This window comes from Oryctolagus cuniculus, chromosome 16 (assembly GCF_051225735.1).
Source record: "Oryctolagus cuniculus isolate XC-2025 breed Fujian yellow rabbit chromosome 16, ASM5122573v1, whole genome shotgun sequence".
In the NCBI taxonomy this organism is placed as follows: domain Eukaryota; kingdom Metazoa; phylum Chordata; class Mammalia; order Lagomorpha; family Leporidae; genus Oryctolagus; species Oryctolagus cuniculus.
In genome coordinates this window covers 25,283,018-25,305,737 of record NC_142882.1, presented here as the reverse complement: position 1 = coordinate 25,305,737, position 22,720 = coordinate 25,283,018, and the positions used below count along the sequence as shown (strand labels likewise).

The 22,720-nt window shown below is 45.4% G+C and overlaps 1 long non-coding RNA gene across 1 annotated transcript; it reads left to right on the top strand.

Annotated features, from left to right (window-relative positions):
- Positions 1-3,852: 3,852 nt before the first annotated feature.
- LOC149121615 (uncharacterized) lies at positions 3,853-22,213 on the top strand. The gene is made up of 5 exons (XR_016222967.1): positions 3,853-4,078; positions 5,561-5,767; positions 5,903-6,015; positions 19,779-19,829; positions 20,770-22,213. It is a non-coding gene; the product is annotated as an uncharacterized LOC149121615 (long non-coding RNA).
- Positions 22,214-22,720: the final 507 nt, after the last annotated feature.

The window sequence follows — 22,720 nt, the reverse complement described above, 5'->3', positions numbered from 1 at the left end:
ATGGGGAAAAGTTGGAAGCATTTCCACTGAGATCTGGTAGCAGACAGGGATGTCCACTCTCACCACTGCTATTCAATATAGTTCTGGAGGTTCTAGCCAGAGCTATTAGGCAAGAAAAAGAAATTAAAGGGATACAAATTGGGAAGGAAGAACTCAAACTATCCCTCTTTGCAGATGACATGCTTCTTTATTTAGGGGACCCAAAGAACTCTACTAAGAGACTATTGGAACTCATAGAAGAGTTTGGCAAAGTAGCAGGGTATAAAATCAATGCACAAAAATCAACAGCCTTTGTATACACAGACAATGCCATGGCTGAGGAAGAACTCCTAAGATCAATCCCATTCACAATAGCTACAAAAACAATCAAATACCTTGGAATAAACTTAACCAAGGATGTAAAAGATCTCTACGATGAAAATTACAAAACCTTAAAGAAAGAAATAGAAGAGGATACCAAGAAATGGAAAAATCTTCCATGCTCATGGATTGGAAGAATCAATATCATCAAAATGTCCATTCTCCCAAAAGCAATTTATAAATTCAATGCAATACCAATCAAGATACCGAAGACCTTCTTCTCAGATCTGGAAAAATTGGTGCTGAAATTTATATGGAGGCACAAGAGACCTCGAATAGCTAAAGCAATCTTGTACAACAAAAACAAAGCTGGAGGCATCACAATACCAGATTTCAGGACATACTACAGGGCAGTTGTAATCAAAACAGCATGGTACTGGTACAGAAACAGATGGATAGACCGATGGAACAGAATTGAAACACCAGAAATCAACCCAAACATCTACAGCCAACTTATATTTGATCAAGGATCTAAAACCAATTCCTGGAGCAAGGACAGTCTATTCAATAAATGGTGCTGGGAAAACTGGATTTCCACGTGCAGAATCATGAAGCAAGACCCCTACCTTACGCCTTACACAAAAATGCACTCCACATGTATTAAAGACCTAAATCTATGACCTGACACCACCAAGTTACTGGAGAACATTGGAGAAACCCTTCAAGATATTGGCACAGGCAAAGAATTTCTGGAAAAGACCCGGGAGGCACAGGCAGTCAAAGCCAAAATTAACTATTGGGATTGCATCAAATTGACAAGTTTCTGTACTGCAAAAGAAACAGTCAGGAGAGTGAAGAGACAACCGACAGAATGGGAAAAAATATTTGCAAACTATGCAACAGATAAAGGGTTAATAACCAGAATCTACAAAGAGATCAAGAAACTCCACAAAAACAAAACCAACAACCCACTTAAGAGATGGGCCAAGGACCTCAATAGACATTTTTCCAAAGAGGAAATCCAAATGGCCAACAGGCACATGAAAAAATGTTCAAGGTCATTAGCAATCAGGGAAATGCAAATCAAAACCACAATGAGGTTTCACCTCACCCCGGTTAGAATGGCTCACATGCAGAAATCTAACAACAAGAGATGCTGGAGAGGATGTGGGGAAAAAGTGACACTAACCCACTGTTGGTGGGAATGCAAACTGGTCAAGCCACTATGGAAGTCAGTCTGGAGATTCCTCGGAAACCTGAATATAACCCTACCGTTCGACCCAGCCATCCCACTCCTTGGAATTTATCCAAAGGAATTTAAATTGGCAAACAAAAAAGCGGTCTGCACCCTAATGTTTATTGCAGCTCAATTCACAATAGCTAAGACCTGGAACTGACCTAAATGCCCATCAACGGTAGACTGGATAAAGAAATTATGGGATATGTACTCTTTAGAATACTATACCACAGTAAGAAACAACGAAATCCAGTCATTTGCAACAAAATGGAGGAATCTGGAACACATCACGCTGAGTGAAGTAAGCCAGTCCCAAAGGGACAAATACCATATGTTCTCCCTGATCGGTGACAACTGACTGAACACCGAAAAGGAAACCTACCAAAGTGAAATGGACACTATGGGAAACGGTGACTTGATCAGCATAGCCCTGACTGTTAATGAACAACTTAATACATTATCCCTCTTAGTAGTTTTTTGTCTGTTCTACTTAATATGACTGGTTTAATTCTGTAATTAATACACAGTTATTCTTAAGTGTTAAAAATTAACTGAAATGTGATCCCTGTTAAACATAAGAGTGGGAATAAGAGAGGGAAGAGATGTATAATTTGGAACATGCTCAAGCTGACTTGCACCAAATGGTAGAGATAAAAACATACCAGGGGATTCCAATTCAATCCCATCAAGGTGGCATGTACCAATGCCATCTCACTATTCCAAGTGATCAATTTCAGTTCACAATTGATCATAATGAAAGGACTAAGAGTCAAAGGGAGCACATAAACAAGTCTAGTACCTGCTAACACTAACCAATAGAATAAATAAAGGGGAGAGTGATCCAACATGGGAAGTGAGATACTCAGCAGACTCATAGAATGGCAGATGTCCTAAATAGCACTCTGGCCTCAGAATCAGCCCTAAAGGCATTCGGATCTGGCTGAAAAGTCCATGAGAGTATTTCAGGCATGGAAAGCCAAGACACTCTGGCAAAAGATCTCTGCGAGTGAGATCCCAGTGGAAAGAACAGGTTTTCAAAGAAGGAGGTACCTTTCTCTGAAGGGAGGAGAGAACCTCCACTTTGACTATGACCTTGTCTAAACAAGATAAGAATCGGAGAACTCAGAGGGCTTCCATAGCCTTGGAAACTCATGAGTGGAGCATAGGGAGACTACTGATGCCATAGACAGGAGTGTCAATTGGTAAAGTCAACAACAGGAGTCACTGTGCACTTACTTCTCATGTAGGATCTCTGTCCTTAATGTGCTGTTTATTGAGATCTAATGCTATAACGAGTACTCAAACAATATATTTCACTTTGTGTTTCTATGGGGGTGCAAACTGTTGAAATCTTTACTTAATGTATACTAAACTGATCCTGTGCAAAAAAAAAAAGAAAAAAGAAAAAAGAAATTATCAACTCCCAACTTGACTCTCACTGGGATTAAACATGACAATAGGTATGATCTGATTTCATCTTCATTTAAAAAAAAATCATCTATTATTTTTCACTTTATGTTTCTGTGTGAGAGCAAACTTTTGAAATCCTTACTTAATGTATACTAAGCTGATCTTCTGTATATTAAGATAATCGAAAATGAATCTTGATGTGAATGGAAGGGGAGAGGGAGTGGTAAAGGGGAGGGTAGTGGGTGGGAGGGACGGTATGTGGGGGAAGCCATTGTAATCCATAAATCGTACTTTGGAAATTTATATTCATTAAATAAAAGTTAAAAAAAATCAACAACGGGAGTCAATGTGCACTTTCTCCCCACGTAGTATCTCTGTCCTTAATGTGTTGTACTATGCGAATTAATGGTAAAACAAGTCTTCAAACAGTATTTTACCCTTTGTGTGTCTGTGTGGGTGCAAACTGTTGAAATCTTTACTTAGTATATACTAAGTTGATCTTCTGCATATAAAGATAATTAAAAATGAATCTTAATGAAGAATGGGATGGGAAAGGAGTAGGAGATGGGATGGTTTGCTGGTGGGAGGGTGGTTATGGGGGGGAAAACCACCATAACCCAAAAGTTGTATTTTTGAAATTTATATTTATTAAATAAAAGTTTTATAAGAAAATTTTAAAAAAGGATGTTGTTGAAGAAAGGAATAAGGGCAGCAACCCATCTTTGAGATTTTTGGAGGGGAAGAGTGGAGAGATGTAAACAAAAGCAAAGGTTATTAGTTCCCATTCTCTCTCCACCTGCTGGAGACTGTCAAGCCCTTGAGGATGGCCAGCAAATCTGGTCTGCAGGCAAGCCTTGGTCCTGGACTCCATTTTCCAGAGTTCCTCCTGCCCTGACGTCATTCGCACTTGAGCGCCTGCGTGCGTGTGTGCACGTCGGATCACGCGTGCGCACAGGTGGATCCAAAGACCAGGACTGCGGAATTTCATTCACCGACAGGAGCCAGCGCTGGGAGGCAGGGCAGTGACTTCACTGACACTCAGCTAGTCTGTTACTCTGCACCTGAGGTCCCAGGCAGTTTGCCAGCGCAACACCCAGGCGGCGCCCGCTGCTTCTCCTCCCGCTGCTGTTGGTCTGTAGCCATCGCCATTACCGTTCACGCGTGTCCCGAAGGGAGCCGCAGGAGTCTCCGGAATTCTCACGACAGATACGGAGACCATGCAGAGGGGTTGGGTGCCAGGGCTGCTGGCGGCTGGGGGTCCTGGCTCGCTGGGTGCCATCGGGCAGCGGCAAGGACTGAGAGGGACCCAGGCTGTCCCGCATTTCCCCACGCTCTGGGGGGCCCGCGTCTCCCCTTTTCTCAAGTTTCCTAAATGCCTTTTATTTACGGGGTACAAGGGGTGTTCCCAGTCGCGAAGGGTGTGTGTGGGGTGTTCAGTTACTGGAACGGATCGGTGGGTTCATTCTTCAGCTCAGTGTAGCAATAAATGGCTGGGAAAAGGTAGCAAAAAAGGCAGAAGCTTTATTGTGCCAAGCGAAAGTAGTCTTAAGCGAGCCGGATGCTGGTTTCCAGGAGGTGTACCACATTTTTAAAAGTCTCGCTTTTTTTTTTTTTTTAATTGGACCACAATCGGAGGTGTGGGGTGGGAGAGTTCATTTTTATAGGGTTCTAAGTATGGCAGGGACCCCTCCTCTTGGGAAGAAAAAACTGGCTAAAGGCAAAAAAAAAATACAAAAACAAAAATAATAACAACAACACCACGTAACAACCAGGTAGAGGCTTTGGAGCTAGACTTTCTGAGAAATGCCCCAGTGCAGAGCTGGGTCAGTGGTCTGGGTGCACGCAGGCAGGTGGACTGCCCGGAACTGGAGTTGTTAAGAGCTAGCTTCCTCTTTCGGGGCCCATGCAACCTCAGACTTACCAGGCCATTTTGCAGCGGTTCCCATGGAGCAGGGCTGGGTGGCCCCCAGCAGGGAGCCCAGGGCTGCAGTGGATGGCTCAACCCTGCTGGCCCTGCTCCACATGCACACAGCCTGCAATGCGAGGTCCCCGCGGGCACTCAGGGCAGCTGGGGCTCTGTGGGCTTCACTGACTTTTTCTCCCTGTTCTTCCCTGTCCCACAGGGCAGCTCCCCGCTGATTGTCCTACAGTCCCTGCAGCTGGAAGTAAAGGGGCCACTCAGTTTTCTTATTTTCTGTTTGGTGCCAAAGCCCAAGACATTTTTAGCATTAGGAGCGCACTAACTACTAATTTGCACAAGGTCTGGTCTGTGGAGGCCTCTGTATTGTGTGTGGGGAGGGGTAAGACAGAAAAAGGGACCAGAAATAAGCACCTGCTTTCCCCCGCAGAGATGCCCACGCAGTGGGGAAAGAGTTGTGGCCTAGGAAAATACGGCACTTATCTTCCGCATAGTGGAATTGTCAGCAGAGTAACCAGTCTTGAGTGAGTCCCTGTTCTGTTAGATTAGTGCTGTCACCCGATTTCCGGTTGATGAACCTGATTGCCCATAATGAGGCCGCCTAGGAGGGAGGAGCAGAAGGGACTCTAGGCAGTGGGTGTGAAGGTTGCTGCATGCCTCCTCTCAGCCCCAGTGTGGGGTTTGCTTGTCCCCAGGCTGCATCCTGTTATGGAGCCTCTGATGGACCAGCAGCTGTGTGTTTCTTCTGGGAGGAGCTGCTTCATGTCGGCGTTCTGAGCACCCATGTCTTGTGACCATTCATCTCCCAGGGAAACAGCCAGGAACAGGATTCCTAGAGCTGTCCTGTTGGCAGGCTGTCCTCTGCAGATAATACTAAGCACCGCTGGAGGGCAACAGCCAAGGTACTTAGCATCTGGAAGAGAAGTTTTTAATATGAGATACATGCTCTGGTGATTTAGCAGTGATGTCTCTAGGAAAGGCGCCCTGTGGGGAAGCTGATGCTGTCTGATGATGTCCATTCATCTCTCCGTTACTAGCAGCTACTGACATCTGCTGTGGGCTGGAGAAGGAAGCCTTGTCCTCGAACTCCAGTGACTGGGAGGATTCAGCTACAGTTTAATGGAGGCTTCATTTGGAGGGAGTAACCAAAGTACGTCATTTTGTGTTTTTTTTTTTTTTTAAGAGGTAGTAACATTTTTTTCAGTTATAGCTCTGCATGTAAATATTGTAATTTCTGGCAAATGATGATTTTTTTGGGTTATATTTTCAATTTCATTTAGTTTCTGTTTAATTTATGTTTTTCAAGTTAATGAATCCTAGAAATCAGCTTATAAAATCCTGGCTGTTAATGCAATAACCTTTCTCTCATCTCTCACTCAATGTACATTATACAGATTTATTTTATTTATTTGAAAGGCAGAGTGACACAGAGAAGGAGAGAGAGACAGAGAGACAGAGGGTTCCAGAACTCTATCTGGGACTCCCAATTGGGTGGCAAGGACCCACATACTGGAGCCATCTTCTGCTGCTTTCCCAGGTGTGTGAGCAGGCAGCAGGATCAGAAGCAGAGCAAGTAGGTCTTGAGTAGTGTTCATAGGGGATGCCAGCACTGGAGGCAGTGGCATAACCCTCTGTGCCATGGAGCCAGCTCCTCCATAGATATTTGGAAATGCTGTTGGTAGCATTGAAACTGTAAAGTCTTAATTTTACAAGGGAAAGGAAAAGAAGTCTGTTCTAACTCTGGTCAGTTCCAGGGGCTGTTGGCTCACATAGTACCTATTTCTGAAAAGAGACACAGGAAGATGTGTGTGTCTGTGCCACAGTATTGGAGGTATCCATGTGTTTGCACACTGACTCACATGTACAGATGTTCCGTGTGCAGATGAGCATGATGCCGGTATTCCTCCATGTCTGGGTCTTGTCTGGGGAGATGAAGAGAAGATATATTGGTGGGGGAACCACACGGCTGGAAACTGGGCTCTGAATCAGGCCCACCATGCACGGTGCTTCTTCCCCAGAGACCCTCACCTGTTCTGGGCAACTTGGCCTTGCAAAGCTCATCTTCCCAGGAAATATTGTAGCTGAAGGTTTTGCAGTTTTTTTTTTTTTTTTTTTTTTGCTTGGCTTGGCTCAACTGCATTTTACCCAGCATGTGTGCAGACCAAAGTCAGCTGTGTGTAGATCCCAGGATGCCATCTGTGGGTTTTCCTAAGTGACAGTGCTCTGCTGCTGCTGCCCACTGGGTCCTAAGGCCTGTGGTGGCTCTCGTCTGAGCATCTGGAAGCCAGAAAGATGGCAGCTCAGCCATTGGGGCTTCCCTGTTTTTCTGCCCCTGACTTTCTCCCCCTCTCTCTTTTTCTATTTGCTGTTACTGCTGGTCTGGAAAGAGGAGGATTTTCCAGGAATATTCACTCCTTGATCCAAATTGCCAGTCAGCCTCTGTCCCTCTGGGAAGACTGCTTCTTGTGGGACATTGGCCATTGGCAGAGATGCTGCTGGACATGATGTGGGCACCTTTGAGGCAGCCAACTTGTGCTACCTTTGCAGTCCTTTGGCAGTGGAATGAATGCCCCTGCTTTAGCAAGTGTAAGTTCCTGTGGAATGTGGTGGAAGAGATGGCATCCAGAAATCCATCCATCCATCCCTCATTTCTTTGCCTTCCTCCTTATGCCTCTCTGACCTCGGAATTATTTTCCAGGATTTCTGTTGTTTCACACTTAACAGACTGCATGGGCTTCTGTTTTCACAACTCTCAGCCCTTGTCCACCTCAGGATATTTTTCAGTGAAGGACAGAGGTGTCATCTGTCTTCCATAAAGCATCCATCTTTCATTTCAAGCAGCTGTGTTTTCCTGGTGCTTATCTTGTAATAGACTGGAAAGCTGACTTCTCTTGGGATATAACAGGCTTGCACTTGAATACTGGACACAGTTGTCCTGTGTGACTGCCCCATATTTCCTGTCTACAACTTATGAAACAGCTGTTCTCAAGATTTCCAAGTGCCTGGTTGCACTCTGGCTACATTCACCCAGGGTGACAACTAAATATTTATTTGGCACTTGGAGACTTGGAGTGCTAAGCCCTATAATCTTCTACTCAAATTTGACCAGAAAATAACTGTGTTTTGAAACATTTGGGGGTCCGGCGCTGTGGCTTAGTGGGTAAAGCTGCTACCTGCAGTGCCGGAATCTCATATGGGTACTGGTTTGAGACCCAGCTGCTCCACTTCCATTCCAGCTCTGCTATGGCCTGGGAAAGCAGTGGAAGATGGCCCAAGCCCTTGGACCACTGCACCCTTGTGGAAGACCTTGAAAATAATCCTGGCTCCTGCCTTCGGATTGGTGTTGCTCCAGTCATTTCGGCCAATTGGGGAAGTGAACCAGCGGATGGAAAACCTCTCTCTCAGTCTCCCCTTCTCTCTGTGTTTAACTCTTTCAAATAAATAAGGCCAGCCCTGTGGCTAAATAGGTTAATCCTCCACCTTGCGGCGCCACCACACCAGGTTCTAGTCCCGGTCGGAGCACTGATTTTGTCCCAGTTGCCCCTCTTCCAGGCCAGCTCTCTGCTATGGCCAGGGAGTGCAGTGGAGGTTGGCCCAAGTACTTGGGCCCTGCACCCGCATGGCAGACCAGGAGAAGAACCTGGTTCCTGGCTTTGATCAGTGTGATGCACTGGCCGCAGTGCACCAGCTGTGGCGGCCATTGGAAGGTGAACCAACGGCAAAAGGAAGACCTTTCTCTCTGTCTCTCTCTCACTGTCCACTCTGCCTGACAAAAATGAAAAAAAAATCAAATAAATAAATAAGTCTTAAAAAAAGAAAAGAAACATTTGGTCTGTGGGTAGACAGGGCAGTTTGCTGCAAGCCTGGTGGTAATTTATGAGCTGATGTTGTTTTTACACCCCATATTAAAGATTTGCTTCATTTACTTTTCTTTCTTAAAAAAAAAGTTTATGTATTTCAAAATCAGAGTGAAAGAGGAAGAGGGAGTGATAGAGAAAGAGAGAACTTCCATCTATTGGTTCACTTCCCAGATAGATGTAATGGCCGGGGCTTTTCCAGGCCAAATCCAGGAGCTTCTTCCAGGTCTCCTGCATTGGTGGCTGGGGCCCCACAACATGGGCCATCTTTCATTTCTTTTCCAGGGCCATTGCATGGAGCCATATCAGAAGTGAAGCAGCCCTGTGGGATGCCAGCACTGCAGGCTGTGGCTTTTTCCACTATGCCACAATGCCAGCCCCATCTCTTTATTTTCTTAAGCAAACTTCCTAAAGTTTTCTTTCCTCTCTTTTGGAATTTCTGTGCTTCCATCCTCTCTATAACCACCCTTTTCTCTCTTCTTTTTATCATGATGAGAAGAGTAGTAGAGACACTGCAGCTCTCTCCCTTGTCAGCATGGCTTCCTCAGGCTGTCTCCCTGAATTAGGAGCAGCTACTTCCTTTGTTCAGGCAGGAAACTGGTGGATCACAGCACCCTCAGGATTTCTGCTTTGCTCTCCTCTGTGATGAATTTGAAAACCTCTGAGTAGGGGGTGGCATTTGGTACTCTGAGATGTGTCTTTATAAATCAGGTGTCATGGAGGACCCTGTGTCTTAAGAATCAATTGAGCCCATCCAGGCCATGGGCAGCCTGAACTGAGCAGGGCCTGGCTGACATCAGGCAGATGGTGTGGGGGGTCGGGGGTACTTTCCAAGGGCTCTGGTCATGAAGCAGGGGTGGGGACACTAGTCTGAGCTTTTAGCAGCTCTGCGGTTGCTGGGGAGATGGGGCAGTGCCCAGGTCACCAGGCTCCACCTCTGGAGCAGAGCTGGAGCAGAAGCCCCTGGTGAAGGGTAAAGCGAATCCCCAGATGACATGGGCCATCCCTCTGTCTGGACTGCACAGACCTAGCCCTCTTCCTGCTCAGCCGCTCCTGGGTTCTCTGAGCCTCTTTCCTCCTCTGCCTCTCCAAGGGGGCCCAGGCTCCTGTGAGGAGCATGTTGTTTTCTGGTTGCTCACTCTCAACACAATCATGGGGACTCCTTTTCCTGCTGCTGGGTCTGTCCTGTCAGGATGAGGCAATGTTTGCACAGCTGAGGTGGGGCCTGGTGGGCGGGAGCAGTCCCTGATGGCTGCAGAGCCATCTGGCCAAGTGTGGCCTGATTCTGCTTGCTGCTGGCAGACAGCTGGCTGCTCTGCCTGGGGAAGCTACTGGGTCACCTGGCTCTGCTCCTGCCCCTTTCAGCCACTGCCATGCAGAAGTGATCCCTGCTGCTGCCCGCTCAAAGCTGCCTGCCGACTTAGCTGAGCTGTGAAGCTGGACATGGATCATCTGTGGGAAGAAGCCTCAGGGATAGCAGGACCAGCCTGGCAGAGGCAAGGCCACAGAGGGGCTCCTTGTGCTCACTTGCCAAGGACATACCCCCAGACTCCACCCCTGATGAGGCTTGCAGGTGCTTTCAGATTTGTTGGTGAGCTCATCATCTCCTTGCAGGATGTGGCACTCATGAGTGAGTTCTATACTTAGGAACCAGAGTGGGAGGGTCCCTTCCACCACTTTCAGGCTTCTTTGTGCCCCTGGGTCCATTTGCTGTCTTCTGGATGGAGGCTGGGAGACTGGGTCAGTAGCATGAACGTGACCAGACCTGTAGTGGAGAACAGACTACAGGGCCTTGTTGTGATAGGAACCGGTGGAAGGTGCAGGTGGCTGTGGGGGTGGGGGCCAGAGGGAAGTCATGTGGGGGCCTGAGAGCATAGGAAGGGTGAGGGGTGTGTGGTTGTGGGCATGGATGTGCAGACTCATGCACCAGGGCCTGGCTTTTAGGAGATCTGCTGTTGCTGGGGGAATGGGGGGGCAGTGCCCAGGTCACCAGGCTTTCCCTGGCGCACTGGGACTTAGCTTCTCCCTGGGCACCTGGGCAGTTGCACGGCCATCCATTCAGTCCAGAGGCATTTCCCTTTTCCTTTTTAAGGCCATGAAGCACTTGGGGAGTGTTTCCCAAGCCCAGGCTTGCAGCTGGCAACGTGTCCATCCATGGGCCATTCAACACTCACCCCCACACGCAGGCCCACAACAGGTGCTACAGTGCTCATTAGGGCCCCGGTGCTTTCTGGAACTCTTCCCACAGGCAGTTTTTCCAGGGATGCTTGTAGGTCAACTCTAGGTTGATGATTTGGAGGTATTTCTCTGAATCAAAATGTACACATTGTATCTAAACAGCAGAAGCTGCACCATCTCCTCCCTTGCCATTTATAGTAATGTGGGAAAGGAGGGAGAGAGGCTCAAACTCCCTTTTCTGTGCTGTTGAGCTGCTCTCCCTTTAGTATTATCCACACACCACGACTAGGCCTGGGTTTCCTCTGACTTCTTTTTCCTTTTATTTGATTCAGATGCAAGCTCGTATAAGAGAAACTGAGTCCCTGAGTCAGATGGACTAGGGATAGAGAACCCCCAATCTCAAGATACTTTCTTGTCCTGTAAATTTGTTTTGTCAGAAGTTGTTTGAAATGAACAGTCTGCTAGAATTCGTGTGTCAGGGAGATTGGGGTGATATAGAATCAGGTTTGCTGTGTGATATTTGAGCAGTATTCAGGTACAAGGTCTTAGAGTCTCTGGTGTGTGTTTAGACTGTGAATTACACAGATACCTTTACCCTCTGGCCTAGGGGAGATGCATCAGCAGCCCCCACCCCCATGTGCATGTCCCAGGGCCATGGCAGGATGGGTTATCTGTTCTCAGTGGAGGTGGAGTATGTGTCTTGCAGGGGCCTCCTAGGTCAGGTGAGAAATAAACAGCAGGCCTGAGTTGGGGGAGTTCTGGACAGGGATTGATGGGAGGCAGAAGAAGCATAGCTGGGGAGAGGCCTTTGCATGTAGTCTGTGGGTATCCTCCTAGGGCTGAAGGAGGACTGTCCAATACCCTGAGTGCATAAATAAGCTCAATGTTTTCCTTGTCATAGGAAGGGAAGCCCTGGGGCTTGGGAATGCCAGAGAAGGGTTCTGTTGCCAGGGAGTGTGGAGTAGGAGTGTGGGAGTGGGAAATGCTGATCGTCTGCCTGCTGACCTTGGACTGGAGTCTGTTACCTAACTCCACTTGTTTCAGTAGAGCTTGTGTTTGGAGTCTCATGTTCATATGTGTGTAGCAGATGCAGGCAGATGCTACCTCAAGTCCTGTCAGCTCTTTTAAGGCTGTCTTTTGATTTAAGGGAAGGAGTTCAGCTCACTGCTGGGGCAGGACCTTGCTGTCAGTCATGGAGCACCCAGTTCTGCCTCTCTCTGTCCCCAGGCCTTCCCATATAGGCTCACAAAGCTGTTTGGGAGGCAGAAGAGCAACACTGAACATGGGATTCAGGACTAAAGGCCACAATCACAGTGCAGAAGGAATTCTAGAAAAAGCCAAGATGGGGTGAGAGGTGTCTAATAAGCATGGACAGCAGCCCAGACTCAGCAGGACTGAAGTTAGGGCCTAGACTTCAGCTTCCTTCTTGAGCCATAAATTAAATAACAACAAGAACAAAAACAACAACAACAAACCACCAAAAACAAAGCAAAAAAGGAGCCATTGAATGACAAACGTCACAATGCATGGGCTTCCTGTGTGAGTGGCCACCCCATGGGGCTTCATTCTGACTGGGCAGAAGTCAAAGGTGGTTTATGGTTAAAAGAACCCAGAGAAGTGCATTTAACTCTTTCCTGCCAGCAGAGATACCTCACAGCTGACTCCTGACTTCTCAGCCTGCTCTGGGCAGTTTTTATTGTCCTTCTTTCTCTATTTGAAGACAGCACCTGCTGTGGAAGTGCTCAGTACCCTCTCCATGACACAGCTATGGGAAGGCGAGTGAGTGGCTTGTAGGAGACCTTACCATGAAGTCTTGGACACAGCTGTTGATGTGGCTCATGGCCAGTGTGGACCTCACTCTCGTGATGACATGTACTGCCCCTAGAGCATTTTGTCCTTCTCTGATGATGGGGAGTGTCCCATGGAGTCTGTATCGCGGTGATCCTGTGAGCTGCAGTTGTGCCCCTGTGAGCTGCTGCTACTACAGAGCTGTAGCCCTGCCTCAGCTTAGGTGTTGATTGCTGACAGTTGAGAAACTGTGGCAGTTGTTGTCATAGAGTGTGACACACTGTCTCATCAATTTAAGCATCCAGCCAGATGTACTGTGTGTCCACCATGTTCCAGGTGCCAGACCAGGCACTGAGGACAGGATGCTGAGCAAGGCAGCTTATGCTTCCTGCTTGTTATACCTTAAACTCTAGTTAGTAATTGCAGTGACTTCTGGAAAGTGTTCTAATCTGAAAAGTATAAAATGCCCTGGATTCCAAGGTCTGAGCATCCAGTCTTGTCTAAGAGTCAAGGATAACTTTCTGGAAGAAGTGACATTTGTGCAGATGCCTGAACATCAAGAAGAAGTAATTTATTCTAAGGAGCTGTGCCTGGCAGCTTGCTTTTTTTGGGACAGTGTACAGCATCTCATTGGAAGAAAGAACTCCAGTGCTGCCAGGGTTTGCTTATGAGAAAGCGAGAATCAGATTCTCCCTGCCAGGACTGCAAGCTGACCTCATCTCCCTGCAGTACTTCTTCATCCAACAGCCAGGCCTGGTTGAGAATGTCCACTTGGTGCTCGTGTGGTTCTAAGGCCTGACATCACAGACAATCTTGCTTTTCAAGTTACTTTGCAAAGAGAAATCACTATCAAATACTTCCTGATGATGTGTGATCGCTTCACCACCAGAAGACCCCAAGAGTATTCAGAACCGTGCCCAGCGCAGAGGAGATACTCATGAAATATTCAGTGAGCAAAGGAGGACATTGTCTTACTGCTGCTTATTGGGAGGCAGATTAGGAGTCCTGATTAAACTGGAGTTAATGCTCAGCTCTATATTTTGCCCTCTGCATGGTTGGTCACTTGGCCATAAGCTGAAGCCCCATTGTCCTTTGGATTCTTGGCAGAGTTCTTTGGTTTCCCATTATAGGTGCATTGCTTGGCCTTGGCTTTCCTGAGGGCAGCTAAGTCAAAAGAGGGGGTCCTACTTCTTCTTCCTGAGAGCCTGGTGGTCATGGTGGGTAGCTAAGATGTTTATATGAAGCAGAAATGGTCATGGAAAACCACAGACAGGAAGGGCTTGAACATTTCCAGGGCAGGCATCATCCTGTGATGTCAGGACTGCCGGCTTCAAGTCATGTGTGGTGGTGGTGGAGAGGGGGTGGAGAGTGTGGAGATCATCCTGTGTAATGCAGATTCCCAGGGCCTGCACTCCTCCTGCTGAGCAGAGCCACAGGGAATGCTGCCCAGAGTTCTTTGTCTTTAGCAGGCAGCCTCCCGAGGTGATGCTTTTTTCCCTTGTGGATTCTGGGTCCTTCCTCTAGGGGGACAGCATCAGAGGGAATGAAGGTTTTACAGAGGAGTTTGACCCTGAGGGACTGGGAGTTAGGGTTAGGAGGGAGGAGAGACAGAGGATGCCATTCTGCAGAGCAGCAGGGGAGACTGGAGACACAGGTCTGCTCCCAGCAGTGCCTTTCTCACCCAGTCCTGCAGAGAATCTGCCCAGCTGCCTTCTATCCCCCTGGTGCCCTTGGATCCTTCATGGGGAGTTCCCTTTCCTTCCCACATTGCTGACCAGCTGATGGTGCATGCTCCAGCTGCCCCTTCTCTGCAATTTTGTAATTAGGAGGTGGCCCAGGGGAGGGGCTTGGGGTGCTTAGCCTGATGTGGGGGAGGCTGGGCATGTTTTGGTATGGCTTGGGCTCCCACCAGCTCATCTTGCTGCTATACAAGGCCAGGAGGGGCTGGAGGGTTGTTTTGTTTGTATTTAAATCAGCACTCCCTTTCTCTTTGCCAGCTCTCAAGTTTTGAAATCCTAATTTGTAAAGAAATAAGTGCTGGAGGGTGGGAAGTGGCAGATTAGTCAGGGGCACATGCAGATTGGCATTCTGCTTCAAGTTCTGCCCCTTCCTGGGGGCAGTGCTGGTGGCTGTGAGGTTAAATGACCTACAGAAAGGGCTCAGGGTGAGGTCTGGTGGCTTTAGATACCTGACCACTAGGGGCTGCCTTCCTCAAACTTGCTTCTAGACTTCTGTGTGGGATTTACTCCTAATGTAATTTCCTACCTCCCTTTAAAAGGCTCATCTCATTTCATTGTAATTATTTGCTTCATTGTTTCTCTCCTGTAAGTGTATGTCTGTCTCCTTGTGTCACAGTATCCAGTGTATCACTTCATGTTGTGCTTGGCTCAAGAGATAGTGGTTGTGAGAGTAAATGAACCTCTTTGCTGAGAGGCACTGTCTGGCTTCAGCCCATTTGATAGAGTGTGAAGGACCTCTTAGTGTTGAGCACAGGACTGGGCAGCTCCTGGCACACTGACAAGTGGGAAGTGGTGACTAGAAAGTGAAGAACAGCTTAAGGACAGGGTCACAATGCAGGATCAGAAATGCTGGGCTTGTCAGGGATGAGCTGTGTGACTCCAAGTAAATCACTTTGTTCTTCTGAGCCCCAGCTACTCCTACTTAAATTGAGAGCAAGTGGCGAGTGCCAAGGCTCACTAGGCTAATCCTCCCTCTGTGTTGCCGGCACCCTGGGCTCTATTCATGGTTGGGGTGCCAGATTCTGTCCTGGTTGCTCCTCTTCCAGTCCAGCTCTCTGCTATATGGCCCAGGAAGGCAGTGGAGGATGGCCCAAGTGCTTGGGCCCTGTACCTGCATGGGAGACCAGGAGGAAGCACCTGGCTCCTGGCTTCAGATAGGCACAGCGCGCCAGCTGTAGCAGCCACTTGGGGAGTGAACCAATGGAAAAAGGAAGACCTTTCTCTCTGTCTCTCTCACTGTCTAACTCTGTGGCAATAAATAAATAATAAAAAAATTTTTAAAAATGAGAGTAAGCGGATAATCCTTGCCCTGCCTTGCAGGGTGGCTGAGATGGAGAAGGTCACACAGGTGTGTTTTGTAGTCTAAAAGTAGCTAAATAAATATGGCACATATGCACTGTATGCAGGGATATGGATACACACAGAAATGCTTGTTTAAAGAACAGCACAATATTAGGGGACTGAATTAGCTTATAAAATACCGACGTGTACAACTTGGAGGTAGAACTCTTAGATGCAGTTCTTGTTTTTCTTATTTTTCAGTTAATTATTCAGAGAGACAGAGTTATAGACAGAGAGATGGAGAGACAGAGAGGTCTTCCATCTGCCCTTTCACTTCCCAAATAGCTGCAACGGCCAAAGTTTGGCTGATCTGAAGCCAGGAGCCAGGAGCTTCTTCTGTGCCTCCCACATGGGTGCAGGGGCCCAAGCCTTTGGACCATCTTCCACTGCTTTCCCAGGCTGGTAGCAGTCTTTGTGATAGAGGAATTGCAAACAGGCTGTGTGATAACATAACACTTGTTGATGAAGGTAGGCGGAAGTGAGGGCCTCACACTCACACTTGGGAGGCATATAATATGGTAGAGTCTCTTTGGAGGATAACCTGGCAGATGTCTCCACAATTTTGAAATGAAAATTTCCTTTGGTGGGGTTCAACTGCAAAAACCTTTACAAACTGAATCAGAGGGGCTAGTGCTGTGGCATAGCAGGTCAAGCCACAGCCTGCAGTGCTGGTGTCTCATGTGGGTACTGGTTCAAGTCCCAGCTGCTCCACTTCTGATCCAGCTCTCTGCTCTGGCCTGGGAAAGCAATGGAGGGTGGCCCAGGTCCTTGGGCCCCTGCACCCATGTGGGAGACCTGGAGGGATCTCCAGATTGGCTTAGCTCTGGCCGTTGTGGCCAATTGGGGAGTGAACCAGTGGATGGAGGACCTCTCTCTCTCTGCCTCTCCTTCTCTCTTTGTACCTCTGACTTTGCTGTAAATAAATAAATCTTAAAAAAGCTGAATCTAATCAATTTTGTAAGCAAAATCAGATACTTTCCCAGCAATTGTGACTATACTCCCCAAAAGTGTGCAGCAAGATTTTTAATCAGGGTTTCTTGTTTTCTTAGCATTATCTACTAAATTAACCACACAGTAAATCATTGTGGGTTTTTCTAATCTTTGACCACCAGTTGTAATAACTAAGAGTTTAAATTTATCATCGGGCATGTCTTTTTCAACACATGCACTGATATTACCAGTTCAGTGAACATGGGGGCCACCTTTATAGGGGTTAAAATAAATTTTATTTTATTCCAATATATGCACTAGTAGAGTTTCCCCAAGTGTGTAATATGATCCATTGATACATCACTGATGATTGCAATACATGAGAGCCAGCATCTTTATAAAGGGTTAGACATGAGTAGCCCTAAGAACCTTGTTTATTTGTTTCAGTGTCTTAAAGTAGAATAGAGTCATTGTTCCTATCCTCGTGCTTTAAGCAAGCATCCATATGAAGTAACAGGGGTTCTATAACTACAATATAATACCAGAACTTAAAATAAAAGTAGTGAAAATTATCATCAAGTCTTGTGTTCACATTTGATTTTCTCCATTCCTCATATGTTTTTTTGAAACATGAGTTTGCTAAGCTAAGATTCATCAGAATTTGACTTGGATAGCACAGGGTTGCAGGTGAATTCTGATACATCATGTATGCCCTCCAGACAGCAGAGCTGAGTACCCAGGAAATAGATGAATCATTCTTATTTCCTCATAGGAGGAGTGCCAGGGCTGTGGGAAATGTGTTTTCCCATGCCATGGTGTCACTGGCACAAAACCATGTGAGAAGATTTTTCAGGATCATTCAGAGCATTGGCCATTCTGCTCTCTCCTTTCCTAGAAATTTCAGGCTTTGTGGCCCCCAATGCTGCTTGATGGATTAAATGGATTCTGTATCCCTGAAGGTTGATCCCAGGAGAAAACGTGATCCTGCAGGCCACAGGGGAGCCCTGGGAAGTGGGACATGCATTCTCCACTGTGTGGAGCAGAAACACACATGATACTCAGGCGGCTGAGTCTGGATATTGAGGTGTTAGCCATAAGCCTCAGTCTGTGTGGGAGCCACAGTGGCACTGGATCCTCTGAACGGGAATCAGGAAAGGGGTTCTGTGGGCTGTGCTTCAAGAGATTCCCATGTCAGTGTCTGGGACTGTGGTATAGCAGTTAAGCTAAATGACTCTGTGTGCTTACACATGTTCAGAAGCTGATTACAGAAGCTCCATGAATGTGGTCTATGCAAGATTGCAGTGGGGCAAGGGGACTGTGCAGACCACATGAGCAGGAAAGTGTGCAGTATGAGTGGTTCAAGCTCAGCCACTGAAGGATCCTGTTACTGACCTGTATAACATTGGTTTATCCATTTGAAGCATGAGGGCATTCCACATACCAGTAAAATATCTCCCAAATCCTGATCCAAATCACTGTGAAGTGTGTGCAAGATCTATTATTATGGGGCAGTTTGGTTTGTGGAGTCTTTGTGGTGTCTCACCAACAAGTAAAAGGTCTGTTCCATTTCTGTGATGTGTGGCCTGCCCAGTACCTTCCTTGAGTTCATAGAAGTCTATACACAGTGTGGTTTTCATGAGCAGTGGGTTTATGGTGGAAATTAGGGTTCTGGATGAAGACCCCATTTCCTCTCTAACAAAGTGGTTCATGCTGAATGAAGGAGTGGACTCCATCAGTTGGAATCCACATGAAAGGACACCCCTCTGGTGCACACCCTCTCCCTAGAGCTTCATGGACTAGGCAAGGGAATCCTAGAATGGCTAAGGCCCAAGCAGTTGTTGATCCTTCTGCCCAGAGTGAGCAAGATTTTAGCGATGCTCTCTTATGTTAACTGTAAGCAAATCTGGGTGATGTTTCAAATTTCACATGAACTTTGAGAAGGATGACACAGGTGACTTGAGAAACATACTCCCGAAATGTCCATAACTACCAGACTGAAATAAAGAGGCATATACTACATCTGGGTTTTCCCTTTGGGATGGCAAGAACCCAAGTTCTTATCCTCCCAGGCACATTAGCAGGAAGTTGCATTGCAGGTATAGAATAGCCAGGACACAAACCAAGCTCTTTGATCTGGGATGTGATTCATCCCAAGAAGCAGCTTAATCTGCTGCACCACAATACCCATCCCTCCTTTGGTTATTTTCTGTAGTTCTTGCTTGCACCCACATCTCCCATCAAGCAAGTGCCAGGTTTCATCACCAGATGACTGTCTGATAAGGCAAATTCCAGCAGGTACCTACTTTTCAAAGTATGTTAGTATTGTAGTCACTGATGTCCCATGGAATAAAGGAAGTGAAATGGCAAAGGCAAGGATTATTTTGTTGAAGGAGTCTGTTAAAGCTGGGATCCCAGAAGGTGTGTCATTTGGACCAAGTACCAGAAAAATGCACTGCAATGATGTACTATAGTGTGTCCATTTTTTTTCTATATAGTTGTGGGGAGAAAAATCTAAATGACAAGGTGCATAAATTCTATGGATTTGGATTTGTAGGGATACAACCACAAGAGGTGTTCTATAAACAGTAACATGGAGCCCTGCATTGTGCATCTGTATCAATTAGAAATGCTTAACACTGACCAAGCATTTATTAATGTAGGTTTTAGTGACAGCATTATATTTCTTTCCATGGTGTACTGAAAATGATTTGAACAATAATCCTTAAAATAGAAATTAGTTCTCTTCAGTAACATTTTTCTTACAGAATTGAGGCTGACATTGTGGCACAGCAGGTTAAGCTATGATTTGCATTGCTAGCATCCCATATGGGTGCTGGTTTTGATCACATCTATTGTAGGCTTTGGGGGAGCAAACCAGCAAAGTAAGTAGCAAATAAATAATTTCACTAACCTGATAATTTGTAAAGCACTGTTCTCACACAGGGAGGCTCATTGCTTTTGTTTCTCGGCTCATTCTGTATTCCTTGTTCAACACAGTATGATCTTGCTTAGTGCAGTAGAATGTAGGAGCAAGCCAGATCAGCTCTCTCACAACTCCCTCCATTCACCTTCCTTTACAGATGCAGTTCTAGAGACCTCTACATGTGTCTGAGATAATGAAGACATCTCCAGTAAGTTCTTATTAACTTATTCCTCCATTGTTTTATGTTGTATTTTAGGAGCTTTAAGAGGTTGTGATAATTAAAATGGAAATGTAAAAGTAATTAAAACTCACTGTTACAGAATACACATAAACAAGATAAAGTTATGTTTACAACACACTAGAACCATGTATTCTAATTGCAAATTGCCCTCTGGTTTTTCTGATTACATAACAAAAAGGCTATTCATTACATAATTCAAGCTGAAACTTAGAGCACTCTTGTGGGATGTAAAACCTAAAATAGTCTTTATTGGTCCTGTAGGTGATATAGTGGACAGTGGTTTTCTTAAAGAACTCTCTTATACATTTCTTCCAGCCATGCTGGAGCTAGTGTAAATTTATATATTTGGGCAAATCATTCTATTCTTCATTTGGAATTTAACCTACTCAAAATTCTCAAAATTCAATTCTTCAAGTACTTACCGAGAATATATGGTCAAAGCCTATATATATATTTGAGAGGTTGACTGAGAGTGGGGGAGATCAAGACAGAAAAAAAGAGACAGAACTCAATTGACTCAGTTCTGGAATACCCAGTGCAGCCAGGACTGGCCTAAGGCTACAGCTGAGAGGCAGGAATGTAGTCCTTGCCCACATTGCACAGTTACTTGAGTAATCACTACTGCCTCACAGCATCTGCATTAGCAAGCTGCTGGAATCAGGAATCAGGGTTGGGAATCAAACCACGGCACTCTGAATTTGGATTAGGGTTTCTCAGCTGACATCCTAGACACTAGTCTAAATGCCTACCCTCTTCTTTAATTTTTTCTCTGCAATATTTGAAACCAATGTAAGTGATCTGCTCCTGAATTTTTTTTTTCTTTTTTTTTTAACATGACCTCACTGGTGATTTCTCATCTTTCTCCTTGAACTCTTCTATTTTCTTCTCCTTACCATCACTCATCCAGGTATTCCATGTGGTCTCCCAGTCAACCCACCTTGCATGTCCCATCACTAATATGCCCCAGATGTCACTGTTATGGGATCATTTGTTCAACATACTTTCTGATTTACCTTGTGAGTTCTTCTCTCACTCATAGATTATTTGGAAATATATTTCTTCATGTTTAAATATTGGAGATTCTTCTGGTTTTCTTTTTTTCTTATGGACTTCTACCTTGAAAGTATGATCAGACAGAATGTTTTATTATTTTAGTCCTTAATTATAACTCAGCATATGTTTTGTTTGGTGATTATTTTTCACAGAGTGGCCTATGGATATTAATTAGGTCAATATGCTGTCATTCACATGTATAGTTGACTGATTTTTATGTTTTAGTACTATAAGAGATATATTAATTGTCTAATATTACTTGTATTTTTTAAATTTCTTGTTAAATTGTGTGAATTTTGTTTTCTGCCTTTGGAGGCTTTGTTTTTTGGTACATTAACATTTATAATTGTTATATCATCCTAATGTATAATCCATTTATTATGATGTAAAGCCTTTCTATATCTGTGGTGATATATTTTTGTTGAAGATATTTTGTTTGCTGCTAACTAAGTTGTCAACTTGAGCTTTTTTTTTAGAGACATTTTATTTATGTGAAAGCAGAATTGCAGAGAGATGTAGAGCAAGACAGAGGTCATGTATATGCTGGTTCATTTCTCAAATGACCACAATGTACAGAGCTGAGCTAATCTGAAGCTGGGAGCCAGGAGCTTCTTCTGGTCTCCCACATGTGTGTTTGGGCCCAAGGACTTGGGCCATCTTCTGCTTTCTCAGGCCATAGTAGAGAGCTGGAATGGAAGTCAAACAACAGGACTCTAATGGTGCCCATATGGTATGCCAGCACTGCAGGCTAGGGCTTTAACCCACTGTGCCACAGTGCTGGCTCGAGCTTTTTTTTATTTTATTTATTTATTTGAAAGGCAGAGTTACAGGTAGGTAGAAAGAGAGCAAAAGAGGTCTTCCATTTGTTAGTTCACACCCCAGATGGCCACAATGTCCAGAGCTGCTCTGATCTGAAGCTAGGAGACATAAGCTTCTTCTAGGTCTCCCGCATGGGTACAGGGGCCCAAGGGCTTGGGCCACCTTGTACTAATTTCCCAGGCAATAGCTCCCTTGATCAGAAGTGGAGCAGCTGAGACTCAAACCAACGCCTACATGGAATGCTGGCACTGCAGCTTCTACCTGCTACACCACAGTGCCGGCCCCAAGAGGGTTTTATAATTAGTTCTTAAGTCAACAACAGGAGTCACTGTGTACTTACTCCTCATGTGAGATCTCTTTACTTAATGTGTTGTTCAATGTGAATTCATGCTATAACTAGTACTGAAACAGTATTTTACACTTTATGTTCTGTGTGGGTGCAAACTGATGAAATCTTGACTTAATATATGATAAATTGATCTTCCCTATATAAAGATAATTTAAAATGAATCTTGATGTGAATGGAATGGGAGAGGGTGCAAGATGGGGGGGGGTTGTGGGTGGGAGGAAAGTTGGGGATGGGGAAGCCATTGTAATCCATAAACTGTACTTTGGAAATGTATATTAACTAAATAAAAGTTTAAAAAAAGACCTCTGTCTCTGTCTCTTCCTCTCTCTGTAACTCTTTCAAATAAATAAATCTTTGAAAGAATAAACCTTATTTTATATTAACAAAAGATTATGAGTTATAGAAACATTTCATCACTATTCCAAGGATGTATCATCCACAATATAATAAATTTCTCTTGCCCGCCTGTGCCAGAAAATTTTATAAGGATGTTAGGATGCTTGGAGAAAGATCAATTTCCTTGCTGTTAGGACCTACTAGACCCATTTTAAGAAGAGAGTGAAGGGCTAGCACTGTGGCTTAGTGGGTAAAGTCACCAACTGCAGTGTTGGGATCCCATATGGGTACTGGTTCGAGT